Source organism: Arachis hypogaea, chromosome 13, assembly GCF_003086295.3.
Source record: "Arachis hypogaea cultivar Tifrunner chromosome 13, arahy.Tifrunner.gnm2.J5K5, whole genome shotgun sequence".
In the NCBI taxonomy this organism is placed as follows: domain Eukaryota; kingdom Viridiplantae; phylum Streptophyta; class Magnoliopsida; order Fabales; family Fabaceae; genus Arachis; species Arachis hypogaea.
In genome coordinates, this window is record NC_092048.1 from 85,519,434 (window position 1) to 85,528,654 (window position 9,221).

Consider the following 9,221-nt stretch of genomic DNA (forward strand, 5'->3'; position numbering starts at 1 on the left):
TTCTTCTATTCTTCTATTCTTATACTCACATAAAGAAATCTCTATACTGTGACATAGAGGATTCCACTATTCTCTTTATTCTCTTCTTTTTCATATGAGCAGGAACAAGGATAAGAATAATCTTGTTGAAGCTGATCCTGAACCTGAAAGGACTCTGAAGAGAAAGCTAAGAGAAGCTAAAGCACAACACTCCGGGGAGGACCTTATAGAAAATTTCGAAAAAGAAGCAGACATGACAGCCGAACCCAACAACAATGGTGGAGATGCAAGGAAGATGCTGGGTGACTTTACTGCACCAACTTCCAACATCTATGGAAGAAGCATCTCAATTCCTGTAATTGGAGCAAACAACTTTGAGCTTAAGCCTCAATTAGTTTCTCTAATGCAGCATAATTGCAAGTTTCATGGACTTCCATTGGAAGATCCTTATCAGTTCTTAGCTGAATTCTTGTAAATCTGTGACACTGTTAAGACCAATGGGGTTAATCCCGAGGTCTACAGACTTCTGCTTTTCCCCTTTGCTGTAAGAGACAGAGCTAGGATATGGTTGGACTCACAACCTAAAGAAAGCCTGAACTCTTGGGAAAAGTTGGTCAACGCTTTCTTGGCCAAATTCTTTCCACCTCAAAGGATGAGCAAGCTTAGAGTGGAAGTCCAAACCTTCAGACAGAAGGAAGGTGAATCCCTCTATGAAGCTTGGGAAAGATACAAGCAATTGATCAAAAGGTGTCCTTCTGACATGCTTTCAAAATGGAGCATCTTATGTATATTCTATGATGGTCTGTCTGAATTGTACAAGATGTCATTGGACCACTCTGCTGGTGGATCTCTTCATCTGAAGAAAACACCTGCAGAAGCCCAGGAACTCATTGAAATGGTTGCAAATAACCAGTTCATGTATACTTCTGAAAAGAAATCCTGTGAATAATGGAATGACTCAGAAGAAAAGTGTTCTTAAGATTGATGCTCTGAATGCCATATTGGCTCAGAATAAAATATTAACTCAGTAAGTTAATATGATTTCTCAGAATCTGACTGGAATGCAAGCTACATCCGGTAGTACTAAAGAAGAAGCTTATAACTCTGAGAATCCTACAATGGAAGTAGTGAATTACATGGAAAAATCCTATGGAAACACTTACAATCCTTCTTGAAGGAATGATCCTAATTTCTCATGGAAGGATCAGCAGAAGCCTAATCAAGGCTTCAATAATAATAATGGTGGGAAAATTTGGTTTGGCAACAGTAAGCCTTTTCCATTATCTTCTCAGCAACAGACAGAGAATTCTAAGCAGAGCCTCTCTGACTTAGCAACCATAGTCTCTGATCTATCTAAGACCACTCTCAGATTCATGACTGAAATAAGGTCCTCCATCAGAAATTTGGAGGCACAAGTGGGTTAGCTGAGTAAAAGAGTTACTGAAACCCCTTCTAGTACTCTCCCAAGCAATACAGAAGAGAATCCTAAAAGAGAGTGCAAGGCCATAACTATAGCCAAAGTTGCCGAACCTGGAGAGAGTAAAAAGGCTGTGATTTCCAGTGAGGAAGACCTTGCTGGACGTCCACTGACCAGTAAGGAGTTCCCTAATGAGGAACCAAAGGAATCTGAGGCTCATACAGAGACCATAGAAATTCCACTGAACTTACTGTTGTCATTCATGAGCTCTGATGAATATTCTTCCTCTGAAGAGGATGAAGATATTGTTGAAGAGCAGGTTGCTCAGTATCTAGGAGCAATCATGAAGCTGAATGCCGAGTTATTTGGTAATGAGACTTGGGAGGATGAACCTCCATTGCTCATCAATGAACTAAATGCCTTGGTTCAGCAGAAATTACGTCAAAAGAAACGGGATCCCGGATGGTTCTTAATTCCTTGCACCATAGGCACCATGACCTTTCAGAAGGCTCTGTGTGACCTTGGTTCAAGCATTAACCTCATGCCACTCTCTGTAATGGAGAAACTAGGGATCTTTGAGGTACAAGTGATGAGAGGACTTTTGCGTGGTTTAGAATTCATAAATGAATTCTCGTTGTAAAGTATAGTTTCTAAACCAATCAATAATCCTTTCATACAAAAGATTGTTTGTCACTAAAACAAACCCCTAAATTTATAAACCGAAGTATTGAACCTTGGGTCGTTCTCCCTAGGAATTGCAATAAAGTGTCTTGTTATTGGTTATGGAGCATGTTTTGGGGTTTTTGATAAGAGACATGAAATGTAAATGACAATGAAAATAAACTAACAACTACAAAGGTCTTGACAAAGGTTGGTGGTCAAGGATCTCTATCCTTATCACTAACCACAACATGAGAATCGGCAAGGATCAATCCCACTAAGTCAACCCCTAACTAATAGTAGAGGAAAGTTAAGTAAGCTATATCAATCCAAGTCCATAAGTCCTAGTTCTCCACCAAATCAATTAGTGAGATCTAGAGTTAATGGCTCCCAATCGTCAATCACTTTGATATTAGTAACTCAAGAGTTCCTAAGTTACCTTCCCAAGCCAAGAGCATAAAATTCTACTCTAAAATCCAACCAAACATTTTACCAAACACTTGGAAGGAATAAAAGGAAAGCATAGTAAAATTGCAAGGAAAGTAAATCTACACTACTCAATTTCAAGGAATTAAACAACAACAAAGCAAATCAACGATAAAGGAACATGAACCATAAATTGCATTAAAGGAAAATGGAAGAACAAAAGTGAATCAACATAAAACTAAAGAATTACATGAATTAAATGCTAAACTAGAGAGAAGAGATGTAGAAGAAGAAAAATTACAAAAGAAAAAGTAAATCAAAGGATGAAATTAATCTAGATTTAAGAATTCCTAATCTAGATCTAACCTACTCCTAATTCTAGAGAGAAGAGAGAGCTTCTCTCTTTATAAACTAATTTGTCCTCTAAAACTAATCTAATGTGTGTAATGTATGTCATACCACTTCAATCCTTGGGTTAAATAGCATCAGAAATGAGTTGGATTGGGCCCACAACGCTTCTAAAATCGCTAGCCACGAATTGCACTAAGTGAACTATGTGCAACCATCGGCGCGTACGCGTACTATGTGCGTGTGCACCCCTAAACATGATGCAAATATGGCAAATTTTATACCATTTTGAAGCCCTGGATGTTAGCTTTCCAACACAACTAGAACCTCATCATTGGGACCTCTGTAGCTCAAGTTATGGTCAATTAAGTGCGAAGAGGTCGGCTTGACAGCTTTTGCGATTCCTTCATTTCTTCATGAGTTCTCCATTTTTACATGTTTTTTCTTCATTCCCTTGATCCAATCTTTGCCTCCTAAATCTGAAATCATTTAACAAACATATCAAGGCATCTAATGGAATCAAAGTGAATTAAATTTAGCTATTTTAAGTCCTAAAAGCATGTTTTTACTCTTAAGCACAATTAAAGGAGAATTTACAAAACCATGCCATTTCATTGAATAAATGTGGGAAAAGATGATAAAACCCTCTAAATTCAACACAAGATAAACCCTACAAATAGGGTTTATCAACAAATTGCAAGAATCTCACTAGAGATGGCAGACAAATCAATGAAATAGGCTTATGGACTTGTAGGGGATGTTTTAGTAAAGGTTGAAGGCTTTTACATCTCTGCTGACTTCATAATCCTAGACACCAGGAAGGATGAGGATGAATCCATCATCCTTGGAAGACCCTTCCTAGCCACAGCAAGGGCTATGATTGATGCGGATAGAGGAGAGTTAGTCCTTCAATTGAATGAGGACTACCTTGTGTTTAAGGCTCAAGGATCTTCTTCTGTAAACATGGAGAAGAAGCATGAAAAGCTTCATCCAATTCTCTCCATACAGAGTCAAACAGAGCCCCCACACTCAACTTCTAAGTTTGGTGTTGGGAGGCCACCATTAAGCTACGAGTCTCTGTGAAGCTCTCTAAGAGCTCACTGTCAAACTATTGACATTAAAGAAGCGCTTATTGGGAGGCAATCCAATATTATTTAATTATAATTATTTTTTTATAGACATTTGTTTTCCATTGCCATGTTATGTTTTCTTTAGGTTGATGATCATGTGGAGTCATAAAAATAGCTACAGAATTAAAGAGGAATAAAAAATAGCATCAAAAATAGCACACCCTGGAGGACAGGCTTACTGGCGTTTAAACGCCAGTAAGGACAGCAGAGTGGGCGTTTAACGTCCAGTCTGGCAGCATTCTGGGTGTTAATCACCAGATATGGCAGACAGACTGGCGTTTAACGCCAGAAAAGGGTGTCTGACTGGCGTTAAACGCCAGAATTGGTAGACAGACTTGCGTTTAACGCCAGAAAAGGGTGTCTGGCTAGCGTTAAACGGAAGAAAGGGGCATCAACCTGGCGTTTAACGCCAGGAAAGGTAGCAGAGCTGGTGTTAAACGCCAGAAATGGCACACAGAGGGCGTTTAAACGCCAGAAAGGTGCAGGGAGTAGAATTTCTTGACACCTCAGGATCTGTGGACGCCACAGGATCCCCACTTACCCCAACTTACTCTCTCTCCTCTTCACACCTCTCCATAACACTCTTCCCCAAATACCCTTGACCAATCACATCAATACTTATTCCCCAAATACCATTCACCTATCAAGTCCTACCCTCTTCCCCATAATCTTTTCACCACTCACATCCATCCACTATTCCCCAAAAACCCATCATAAAACCCCACCTACCTCACCATTCAAATTCAAAACATTTCCCTCCCAAACCCAACCCCCTCTTACATGAATTCCCTCTCTCTCTTTCCCTATAAATACCCCCTCCTTACCACCTTCAATTTCACACATCATAAACACTTAAACCCCCCTTGGCCGAATTCAAACACCCCTCTATCTCCTCCATTTCTTCTTCTTCTCCTCCTTTCTTTTTTCTTTTGCTCGAGGACGAGCAAACCTTTTAAGTTTGGTATGGGAAAAAGCTCTGCTTTTTGTTTTTCCATAACCATAATGGCACCAAAGGCCGGATAAACCTCTAGAAAGAGGAAAGGGAAGGCTGTTGTTTCCACCTCCGAGTCATGAAAGATGGAGAAATTCATCTCAAAGGTCCATCAAGAGCACTTCTATGAAGTTGTAGCCAAGAAAAAGGTGATCCCCGAAAGTCCCCTTCATGCTCAAAAAGAGTGAATATCTGGAGATCCGACGTGAGATTCGGAGAAGAGGTTGGAAAGCTCTCACCAACCCCATCTAACAAGTCGGAATCTTAATGGTTCAAGAGTTCTATGTTAATGCATGGATCACTAAAAATGATGATCAAAGTATGAACCCAAACCCAAAGAATTGGCTCACAATGGTTAGAGGGAAATACTTGGATTTCAGTCCAGAAACCGTGAGGTTGGCATTCAACTTGCCAATGATGTAAGGAGATCCTCATCCTTTCACTAGAAGGGTCAACTTTGATCAACGGTTGGACCAAGTCCTCATGGACGTCTGTATGGAAGGAGCTCAATGGAAGAGAGACTCCAAAGGCAAGCCGGTTCAACTGAGAAGGCTTAACCTCAAGCCTGTGGCTAGAGGATGGTTAGAGTTCATCCATAAAGCTATTAGGAGCAACTCAACACCTCTTTAGGAAATTTAAGTTCCAACATGAAATAACTAAGGATGGAGCACCAAGAGCACTCCATTATCCTCCATGAAATCAGAGAGGACCAAAGAGCCATGATGGAGGAGCAACAAAGGCAAGGAAGAGATATTGAGGAGCTAAAGCACTCCATAGGATCTTCAAGAGGAAGAACTAGCCGCCGTCACTAAGGTGGACCCGTTCTTTAATTTTCTTGTTCTTATTTTTTTCTGTTATCGGTTTTTGATGCCAAGATATTTTGGCCAGTTTCACTGACCTTTTTCTTTACTGTTTTAGGGTAGTTTCATGCATTTTCTTAATTAATAAGCAAGTTTTGGGTAGATAATCACTTACATCTTGATTCAAGCAAACATTGTGAATTTTATATGATTTTATGAGAATTATGCATGAATTGAGAGATAAAATAGATGATGCATGATCTCATGAGTTAGAACCTAGCTTTGATGCACTTTACTTGCTTGATTTTAGGACAAAGGAAGCAAGGAAGATGCCACGTTAGTCTAACTAACGTGACCATTAACATGGAATGGGAGCTAGCTTGCAACGTTAATGAGAAAAGTTATCGCCAATAATGCCTTCGTGAGCCAACATAGCCCACATTAGTTGCCACGTTAACTATATTAACGTGGAAGCTAACGTGGAGGAGAAGTAAAGCTCCAACGTTAGTGGTAAAAGTGAATGCCACTAACGTTGGAAAAAGGGGCACACTTAGCCACGTTAAGAGTCACGTTAATTACATTAACGTGAACTCTAACATGGAAGGAACAAAGAAGTGCCAACGTTAGTGACACTCGCCTTTGTCAGTAACGTTGGACCAAGCCACCATTAGCCATGTTAGTTGCCACGTTAGTTACATTAATGTGGAAGCTAATGTGGAGGAAAGAATTGATGAGCTAACGTTAGTGACACTCACCTTTGTCACTAACGTTGGAGATGGCAATCACCACCACGTTAGTGGCCACGTTAATACAATTAACATGAGGCACTAACATGAAGAGGGGCGTTCGGAGCATTAGTGACAAAGGTAAGTGTCACTAATGCTCTCGAGGCTGAGGCATACCCACGTTAGGAGTCATGTTAGCTACACTAACATGGACTCTAACGTAGGGAGGAAGGGCAACAAGCAAACGTTATTGGAAAAGGTGAATGCCAATAATGTTTGCGAAGGACCAAGAGGCAACATTAGTGGTCACGTTAGTGCCACTAACGTTGAAGTTAACGTGGACCATCTTGGGTTAGGAACGTTAGTGAAAAAGGTGATCGTCACTAACGTTCTCGAACCCACATTTTCACTTAACGTTAACACCACTAACGTCCTAACTAACGTCCATGCCTAACTCACACTTTCTCTGCAAGCAAAGTTGAGCCCACTGAAGACTGCAATTGCTTCAACTCAAAGATCCAAAGGCCCATATCCAAGAGTTGAAGATCCAACTAGAAGATCAAAAGAGTAGTATATATAGGAGTAGTTTTAAACTAGTAAAGGGAGCTTTTGGCATTTTGGAGAACTAAGCTCTGTATATTTTACTTTCTCTGCAACTTCTAGTTTTAGTTTTCATAATGTACTTTACACTTACGCTTTCCATTCCCAGAGCTATGAACAACTAAACCCCTTTCATTGGGTTAGGGAGCTCTGTTGTAATTTGATGGATCAATAATAGTTTTCATTATTCTTCTTCTTTCTTTTCTCTTGATTTTACTAGAAAGCTTTCAATCTTTATCCTATTGAGTAGTTATCTTGGAAGAGAAGCTATTCATACTTGGATCTCTTCAGACCTTGGAAGAGGAATGAAGAGATCATGCTAGAAATGCTTTCTCATGTTGGACCAAATTGGGGTTTGGATGGATATGGTGACATATAATCCTAACAATACTTTGATTTGGGAATACATGTGGTATAATCAGTGACCATACTTCATCTCTTCTCATGAGAAATTAGACTAAGGAATTGGCTATTGATCAATATTTGAGAGATTGGGTTGCCAAGGAATTGGAATCCAATCACTTAAGATTGCCAAGGAGATCAATGAATGTATTGATTGAGGAATAGATGAGAATGAACTTGATCCGGAGAATATAACATCTCCTGAGCCCAATGAATCCCCCATTTCTGATCTTACCCATTCTCTTTACTTTCTGCCTTCTACTTTTATGTTCATCTTCCTCATTCCCCATTTAAGATTCAGCAATTTACTTTCCGTCATTTACATTCAGTCCTTTATTTCCAGCAATTACATTTTCTGCCATTTACTTTTCCACCATTTAATTTCCTGCAATTCCCCAATCAAATTCTACTTAGCTCAACTAGAACATTCCTCCAATTAAAGTTGCTTGACCAATCAATTCCTGTAGGATTCGACCTCACTCTATTGTGAGTTTTTACTTGACGACAATTCGGTATACTTGCCGAGGGAAATCAGTTGAGAGACAAGTTTCCGTGCATCAAGTTTATGGTGCCGTTGCCGGGGATTGATTTTGTATCAACAATGATTAAATTGGTGGATAACTAGATTGAGCAATTTTCTTTTGTTTGATTTAATTTCTGTTTGATTGATTTAGTTTCAGTTTCAGTTATTTTCTTCCCTTTACCCTACCCGTTTGTGGTGTTCTCTTATTTGTTACAATTCAGTTCACTAACCCACTAACTGTTTGATATATTGCATCACTCACACTAACAGTATTTTTTTTAAGAGTACTCTCTATCTCCCTTTTGCTTTGGCATTGCTGGTTGTATGACAGGTAGAAGAAGCGGGGCTTCAACTTCCTTTGATTCTGAACCTGAGAGGACCTTCCTTAGATTAAGGAGGGAAGCAAGAGGAAAGAGAGTTGTTGGTGCTGAGGAAGAGGAAGAGTACTTTGAACCAGACATAGATGAGAATATGGAGAACCATCATGAAGAAGAGGCTCACAACCATGATAGAGAAGGTCCAACGTATCATGCTGGGTAAGAGAGAAGAGTTCTGGGATCTTACATAAATCCAAACCCAGGAAACTGTGGAAGTAGCATCCAAAAGCCAACCATACATGCCAATAACTTTGAACTAAAGCCACAGCTCATCACCCTTGTTCAGAATAACTGTTCATTTGGAGGAAGTATCCAAGAAGACCCCAATCAACATCTCACTACACTCCTGAGGATATACGATACTGTGAAGTCTAATGGTGTTCATCCTGACACCTATAGTTTGCTTTTGTTCCCCTTTTCACTCAAGGACAAAGCATCTAAATGGCTGGAATCTTTCCCAAAGGAGAGTTTAACAACCTGGGAAGATATGGTGAACAAATTCTTGGCAAGATTCTATCCTCCTCAATGGATCAACAGGTTGAGAGCTGAGGTACAAACCTTCAGGCAACAAGATGGTGAAACTCTCTATAAAGCATGGGAGAGGTTTAAGGACTTGACAAGAAGGTGCCCGCTAGATATGTTCAATGAATGGGTGCAGTTACACATTTTCTATGAAGGTCTTTCTTATGAATTGAAGAAGGCAGTAGACCACTCATCAGGGGGATCTCTGAACAAGAAGAAGACCATTGAAGAAGCCATAGATGTCATTGAGACTGTAGCTGAGAATGACTACTTCTATACTTCTGAAAGAGGCAACACTAGAGGAGTGATGGAGCTAAACAA

At 39.9% G+C, this 9,221-nt stretch overlaps 2 non-coding genes across 2 annotated transcripts; both read right to left on the reverse strand.

Moving 5' to 3' along the window:
* Positions 1-637: 637 nt before the first annotated feature.
* LOC112738877 (small nucleolar RNA R71) lies at positions 638-745 on the reverse strand. Its single transcript, XR_003169829.1, has one exon. It is a non-coding gene; the product is annotated as a small nucleolar RNA R71 (small nucleolar RNA).
* Positions 746-8,913: 8,168 nt separating this feature from the next.
* Positions 8,914-9,020, reverse strand: LOC112739613 (small nucleolar RNA R71). Its single transcript, XR_003170544.1, has one exon. It is a non-coding gene; the product is annotated as a small nucleolar RNA R71 (small nucleolar RNA).
* Positions 9,021-9,221: the final 201 nt, after the last annotated feature.